Source organism: Triticum dicoccoides, chromosome 4A (assembly GCF_002162155.2).
Source record: "Triticum dicoccoides isolate Atlit2015 ecotype Zavitan chromosome 4A, WEW_v2.0, whole genome shotgun sequence".
NCBI lineage: Eukaryota > Viridiplantae > Streptophyta > Magnoliopsida > Poales > Poaceae > Triticum > Triticum dicoccoides.
In genome coordinates, this window is record NC_041386.1 from 714,805,414 (window position 1) to 714,813,466 (window position 8,053).

Consider the following 8,053-nt stretch of genomic DNA (forward strand, 5'->3'; position numbering starts at 1 on the left):
TCGTTTTTTTTAATAAAAATGCTTTTGAAATTCAACATATATATTTTGGACTGCGCTGTGTGTTTGGTTCTTTAAGCTTGACGCTGCTAAAGAATCATTAACTACTAATAGCTCAACTGGTAGTACCACTTTTCGTATAGTGTAAGGTCCTGGGTTGAATCCCTGTAACCGTGGTATTTCTTCTGTTCTGTCAAACAGAAGACCTCCCAGTTTTTTCTTCCTTTCGATTTTTTCTGCTCCATGCTTTCTCTTACGGCACTTAAAAAAAGGAAAAAAATACAAGCAGAATACGAATTGGGGAAAAAAATGAAAAAAGTTCATTGATTTGAAAAAAAGTTCGCAAGTTTGAAAAAAATTCACTCAATTTTTGAAAAAAAAATTCATCGATTCCCAACGAAAGTTCGTTGAATCTGAAAAAAAGTTCATTTAATTTCGAAAAAGTTCATCGAATTTTTATAAAGTTAATGGTTTTGGAAAAAAGTTCACAGTTTTTGAAAAATAATTCAAAAAATTTGGAAAAAATTCATCGAATTATAAAAAAGTTCATAGAAATAGCAGAAAAGAAAAGAAAAACAAAAAGAAAGAAGAAAAGAAAAAAAAATAGGAATAAGAACCGGATGGAAAACTGCCCATGGAACCGAGAAAAACCGGTTTAGAAGCTTCCTAAAAATGGGGGATTCCCGCGAGGAGAAAGTATAAAAGGGAGATATGATATGTAACATCGGTTCTGTGTGCCCTAGTGGTCAGTGCGCTAGTATTAAATCGATACCGATAGATCATGAGTTCGGATCCCCTCGCAATGTATATTCTTTTTTACCTTTCTTTCGAGTAAAGAAACAAACTGATAATTGGGCCAACCCAGTTAGGTTTGCCTAAAACTTCATAGTTGGTGTTTTCTGTGCTTGTCTAGCCAGTGAAAATGGATATAATCTTATGAATATCTATTCTCTCTACTCTAAAAACTGAAAATGCTGCTCCAGTACCGATACAGTGAGACTGCAATCAGAAAATCTGTCGTGCAACCGAGGTAATTATCAAAGAAACGTCTCAGCAATTTGACAGAAAAAGAGCACATGTTTGATCAGATGAATCCAAAAGATATCAATGTTGGCACAGTAAGCACGTGATATACATGCAGAATAACACCAAGTATGAAGTTTCAAGCTACTGTAGTTGGTATCGCAGAACTGTTTTCTATATAGAACCACTAATCAAATGGAATTTGGTGAAAGAGGAGAAGTGTAAAAGGCAGAGCTAGGTTGGTTTAGTTACCTTAATCTAACTGGCATGCTTGGATGGCATGTATCACTCGCCAGCGAGATTCACCTATAGTACTTACTGCCCTCGACCCCTCTGCACAAGTCTCCACGAGGGCGGAGGCGGTGCTGCTCCCGCCCATGGACGCTTTCGGGGCGTGGGCTTTGATGTCATCCTCGTCGGCCTTGGGGCTGGCGGCGAAGTCTAGGGGCAGATCGGCTGGGCGTGGGCTTTGAGGGCAGGGAACCTCCACCACCGCCTTAATAATAAACGTCCTTAAAAATAACAACCAGATATGACATGACAGGGATATTTTGGGGTGTTGCCAATCTTGTTTGGCAACCAATTATCTTTTTGTTGTCTTGTGTCTGTCTGGTGTTTCACATATAATGAGGCTAATTATGTTATGATTCTGGATTTAATTTGTATCCCATATTAGCGCTACGAGGGAGGGACGAACGAACGAAAAGGATGTGAAATGAGCGACGACGTAGCAAAGGTATCATCACGACCGCAGGCTCCCCCGTTTAGGGGTAGAGACGTGCTAAAGATTAGAATATGTACATAATGATCCAGAATATGTACATAATGATCCTCTCTATTTTTCACAGAGAGCACAAATCACGAACGCGTATACGATGATGCACACTAAACTTGTGATATGAGCTTTATATGTAAGCAAGTGGCTTAAACGTTGATTTTCATATTGTTTTGAAATTGTGGCTGTAAAGATTTTTGGAAACACCTTGAGTAGACACAAGAATCATCCCACCTTTATGTTTTGCGCAACACGACTTATCATATTGTTTGTTGTGCGGCATCATGAAAGATTTGAATGGATGTGCTAACATGGTCGAGTGCGTGTATGAACGGTTTAAAAAACGCACGGGCATGTTTGCTGCTAGAGCCAAAAACATCAATAACTATGATACCAAGCATGTATCACGACATATATTTTTATAATTTATTTATTTGTTATGATATAATTTGCTCTATGAACTTGATCAACCAGAGAAACTTTTTTTTTTTTGCGGAAACAAGAGAAACCTTTGAATTTTTTCCCCCACTAGTCAATGTGTACGTGCAGTGCACGTTAATTTGGAAGTATATAAAATGCATGCGAATATTAAGTAGGATATTATTTGCGTGTTATTATGTGATTAGAACTATATTTGACATGGAATTAACTGCATGCTAAACGTGTTGAGCGCTCGACATTGAAGCAATCTAGATTGTTGGATTGACATGATTAAATGGCCGAGATTAATTGGATCTACATCTTTGGGTCTTTTTATATTGGTATAGATAGATACTAGCACAAATGCCCGTGTGTTGCAACGGGAGAAAAACCTGAAATTTATTGAACCTTGGTTTTTTAACAGCAATCTATGAATCATAGTTGGTAGAGTTGAGAAACTGTGACAACGACGATGAGAAAAAAGATGGATGATTCGAGTGTATCACGACTTGAGCTCATGACATGGGGTATGATTCTGAAATTTAGAAGTAGAACATGAAAAAAATAGAAATATCAATAAACCTGAAGTAATAGCAGCAGCAAGCAAACCAAGCTAGAATAACAATTGAAGGAGCAGCAAGCAAACCAACCTAAATGGATATTGCATGCAAATGTTCTCAACCAGCACGTTGCAGTGGGAGAAAAAATATACCGGACGCACCTAGCTCAATACCCAATTCCCTCTATTTGAACTATCATGCTGAATCTCAATAGGCACTCTTCCTGGAATAGGCAAGGCAAAAGGAAGATATGACTCCTGGAGAGAACTTCAATATCCTGTAGTAAACACAAGATACCTACAAAATTATTTGAGAAATGGCGTTGCTACATGTTGTTATCTGAATCATACATTGTAGAAGTCACAAAACAGCACTCATGTCTTCCGGTGCCATCTCCTTTAGATGAGTACTGCTCTCGAGTGGAAGGGCTGTGGTTGGATAGGAAAGAGAACACAAAAAAGTTTGATCAAGTGCAACCTGTACAAATGCTTCTGTCACAAAATAACACAAACATATGAATTCAGACCCATTTTCATTTAAGTCCTGACAAATCTCTACTGAGGAATGTTGGAACCTGTCATTCCTATTATTTATAACAGCCATTAAACATCCATATATTAGAGAAAGAAAAGAATTCACTCTGAACTGTTGATGTGCTCATTGGTTCAACTATCAATACTTTCTTGTGTTTACACTTACGCAATTAGGAAATATAATAATGTATATTTTCTTAATCCTACAAGATATGTGGTTATGGTTATGGTTTCTTATTTTTCATCTAAATCCACTACAAGAAATATGTCAACTTGTGACCCTCACTATTGGTCGCTGAAAGGTCATAGTTTTTCATTTGCGACCTTTTTGTGACCAAAAACAGAAGGTCAAAAGCTGAGGTTCGTTAACTGACTATAGCGACCTTCTCTGTGATATGTAAAAGGTCGTTGGTTCTTTGACCAAATTTTTGGTCACTAGCAACTTCCTCAGGCCGCGTAGGCATCCAGCGTGGCAAGCTAATGTGGCACAAGAATCAGCCCGGTCCGATTCGGTGTTTACATGGGCCAAGCCCAACAATTCAGCCTTTTTAATGTATTTTTTCCTGTTGTTTTTTTACTAGCTACATGGGCTTGGGCCATTGGTTCGGCCTTTTTTTGCTTTCTGAGGTGCAGCCTTTTCACATTCTATATATTTTTATTTTCGGGTTTTCCTTTTTTTTGTTACATTCAATTTCAGATTAGTGTAGTCAACTGGATGCACATTGTCAGATTCTTCTAGGCACTAGGTCCCAAACATCAGGTTTTAATTTTTCACAACTTGTAACTCAATGATATAGCAATCAGAGAACACATTTTAAATATATTCAAATAACAGCCAAATCACCGATGTACCAATTAAGTTTATTACATTCCACCAATCACAATATAACCATACAATATTACACCAATCACGGTATAGCACTCTACAGATAAAACGCTCAACAAGTACACGCACGTCTCCAACACCTTAGCGCCTTCAACCTGCAAAACATCACATCCAACCACATATTAACGATCAAATAAATTCACCCCTTGACGGCAATAAAAAAAACTATGCTCATGTATGAACGAAAATAAAATAAACAATCTTTGAGGCCATAGCATGTGCTACAAAAATCTTAACAAATGCATAGATATCCACACGGAGCACATCCTACATGCACCAAGCATCAGGCATATGTTCAAGAAGATAAGTAATTTGAGATGGAAACAAGTACAGCTAACAATCTAACATGTGTAGTAGCACCAGCAAAAAGAGAAAGACATGGAAGAATTTACAAGAACAACACCCTGGGAGTCCAATTACATGTACATGAGCTACTGCTGGTAGTGTATATAGAACCAATCAAGCTGCTGGTGTAGGAGCAGAGCATGAGTCCAACAGAGCCACATAGGAGCAAACAACAGATTAAGCACTGCTCCTAACCATCTTAGCAAATCCAGAGCAACCCCATACCACTAGAGCATCACAGGAGCACATATATAAAGCAAGTACACATGGGCAGCTACTGACAGACCCTAGAACCGCATGAATTTATCACCAGAGAGCTCCAGTAGGAGTTGATGCTTGGTTACAGCATCTAGCAGCAACTAGCAGAGCCCCACATCCAACCCAAATCATGGCCAAGGCCATGCAGGAGCTACATCAGAGAAGAAGGACGGGGAGGACCTCACCAAAGGAAGGTTGTAATCGTAGCAGAGGCTCGGGCACACCACGGCTGTGGTGTGACCATCACCACATCGAGGAGAGGGTCTGGAAGCCGCCGAAGCACCACCGTGGCGACCAGGGCAAGCGTCGAGCACAGTGGCGCCACCCCAGGGACATCACCGCACAGACATCACCGGCCTCGCCCTGTTTCAAGAAATGTTCAGAACAACTTTGTCAGACTCGATCAATTCTGAAGAAACCACTTCGTCGTCAGACACATACATACATACAGGATGCAAAAGAAGAAGAAATAGAGCAGGGACCTAGTCGATCATGAGATAGTGTTCATATCATTAGGAAGAAATAGGCCATTGTATAGCTCACATAAACAGATCTGCTACGATGCACAACACGAGCACCCACTTGCACTTGGTATATTTCTGTATCTAGGACACCCAGCACTTACAACACTTGGGCTAGTCTAATGTATAGACTTATTTGCAATAGGAGCCAATGGAACTGAAACACAAGTAGCACATGAACAAATAGCAAAAGAAATAGAAGGACGACCATGTGTGGTGGCCGGGGTGGACGAGGGTGTCCTCCTGGTCAGCTCAGGCATCCTCCTGCACCAAATCAAACAGAAAAATGTTGAAGCATGTCGAATAACTAAACGTACATGTATATATATAATATAGAAGCAACAGAAGCACATATATATCCTATTTCTTCCACAAAGTGTGTATATAGATAGGTCAGATTTTTGAATGCATTGTTGTTGTAAAAAACAAATATGTTGTTGAGGAATTTGACTAGATTTTAGATATGTTAAGCAGAGGCAAGAGTTTTCCCTCAATCAATCAACCTGCTGCAATAGTACTAACTATACTAGTCAGGGACGAATTTGACAAGAGAAAGCATAGTGGTATCAAACTGAAACACGATTCAGTCGCAAAACAACCACCAACCTTACTTAGTACGTGAGCATCAAGCACACACACATCATACAGGTGCAAATATGATATGAGCTTGGTTTAAGGGCCACAACAGAAACTAGGCTACAACATAGCAGTGATAGAAAAAACCTCACAGTAAAGTCGAGAGGGATCAACCTTGTGTGGGGAGACAATTTCCTCCTCCTCATGCATGTCGACCAAAGAGGGATCCTGCTCCATCCAAACAGAACAAAGAAATAAAGATGGGTCACAGAAAGAGCTAGCAACTATTTTTACAGAACAAACTGCAGCTGTAATGCAGCTGTAATATTCAGATATAAGCAGCTTCACATGTAAACCTATATTTCAGTTCATAGCCTTTTGGGATAATTGTTGGTGGGTCTTGGTCAAGGAAACTTTCGACTTGGAGATGAAGTACCTGAACATAGTTTTTCTTCTCAACCGTCAAGCTGCGAAGCAGTCTAATTTTGAGAGCGCTGAAGGAGAGAGCATCCAAAACAGTCGCATCGTCGTTGGCTCGTATGAGCCTGAACTTTTCCTGGAAGCATGACACAGGACAAAATCATCTTCTGTGAATGACAAATGTGACTGGCGTCAGCTGATATCACAGGAGACCTACACTTTATGATGTTCTAGATGGACAATTGCATAAAAAATGCCTATACCACTATACCAGACTCGGAGACTGACCCTCACTCAAAGCCTTAAGTAGTCAACAATTGATTATATATCTGAAGAAATTAAATGAGGCTCGTGCTTCAGACAAAGACTAGGCACCAAAATTCATCTGGCACTAGTGCGACATCACAACAGTTCTGGTTTTGCTCCTCTGTTTTAGACTGAATTTTCAGTTTTCAGGCACATCTGAATTCGTGGACACTTGCCTAACGGGCTGGGCTAGCATGGACACTAGTATGCGGTTACGGCTTTGCTAGTCACCTCGAGCAGACAGAGCATGCTCGCCAGCGCAGCGTGTACCGAGCTAGGACATTGCAAGGTGGCAAGGAAACAGGAGCAGGGAGCTCGGCAAGGCGAGCAAAAGGGAAGTAGTAGGACATGAACCAACCTGCGAGGGGTGGGGCGTGAGGGCGGTGCGGAGGCGGGTCTGCTCCAGCGCGGTGCGGACGAAGCTCCACCAGCCGCTCCTTGAGGACGTCCCAGTCCACGGCCCGGCCCCGGCGCGAGGCGGCGAACCAGAGCATGATGTAGCACCAGCGGCCGTCGGTGCTCATGTCGCCCTTGTGGACGTTAAGGCCGAAGAGGACGACGAGGCGGCAGAGGTCGCAGCCCAGGCCGGTCTTGTCCGCGCAGCTGACGGTGACCACCGTCGGGTCCCCCGCTGCGTCCCCGTGCATGATTTGGACCACCTCATCGCTTGGGCTCGGGCGCGCGCCGGATCTCGCCGGACATGGGTCTTCGATTCCCGCCCGAGGTCGCCAGGATCGGGCGCCGGAGGTGGCGGCGGCAAGGAAGGAGTGGATCGGGGAAAGAAACCCTAGAGGCGGCGGAGGAGGAAGAAAAGCTGGGAGCGGGAGGGAGGCTTGGGTGCAGCGTGGGGGAAGGAGGGTGCCGCCGCCGGCGACGGGAAGAGAGATAGAGAAGCGACAGAAGGAAGGGAGGAGAGGCAGCCGATCTGGATCGGGGAGAGAAAGAGGAGGGAGGCGGCGGCGATCTGGATCGGGGAGGGAGAGAGGGAGGGTTGGTGGGAGAGGGACAAGAGGTGAGAGGTGAGCAAGAGATGTTGGATCGAGGGACTGAGGGAGAGTGTGGACGGCTCAGATCGACTACAGGGGGTGATCCGTGGGCTGCTTCCTGATTGGTTCAAAACATGAGGTATTTATTTAAATTATCTCTTAGTGCTAAAAACAGGGGGTTTTGTGAAGCAACTAGCAAAATTATTTTGCAAATGGCATCACTAAAATTTTCACTTAGTTTAGACCATATTTTATGGATGATCACCAATTTGTATGCATCTCCGATCCTTCTAGCTATTTTTGTTCATTTAAACAAATATTCGCCGATTCAATAGGAAGCGAGTCAAATTTAATCTGCAGTTGCCTCATAGTTTGTTATTTATTTTTCCCAAAAATCATTTTTAGGTACAAAATTATTTATTTAATCAGAGAAACATGAAAAGGTTT

The 8,053-nt window shown here is 42.2% G+C and overlaps 1 long non-coding RNA gene across 2 annotated transcripts; it reads right to left on the minus strand.

The window, feature by feature from the left end:
- Positions 1 to 4,159: 4,159 nt before the first annotated feature.
- On the minus strand, positions 4,160 to 7,473 carry LOC119289847. Of its 2 annotated transcripts, XR_005141626.1 has the most exons (6): positions 6,979 to 7,473; positions 6,331 to 6,450; positions 6,069 to 6,122; positions 5,527 to 5,582; positions 4,983 to 5,160; positions 4,160 to 4,289 (listed from the first exon to the last, which is right to left on the minus strand). It is a non-coding gene; the product is annotated as an uncharacterized LOC119289847 (long non-coding RNA). The 2 variants fall into 2 exon arrangements; XR_005141625.1 differs by lacking the exon at positions 4,160 to 4,289 and having other exon boundaries at positions 4,694 to 5,160.
- Between the last annotated feature and the right edge of the window lie 580 nt (positions 7,474 to 8,053).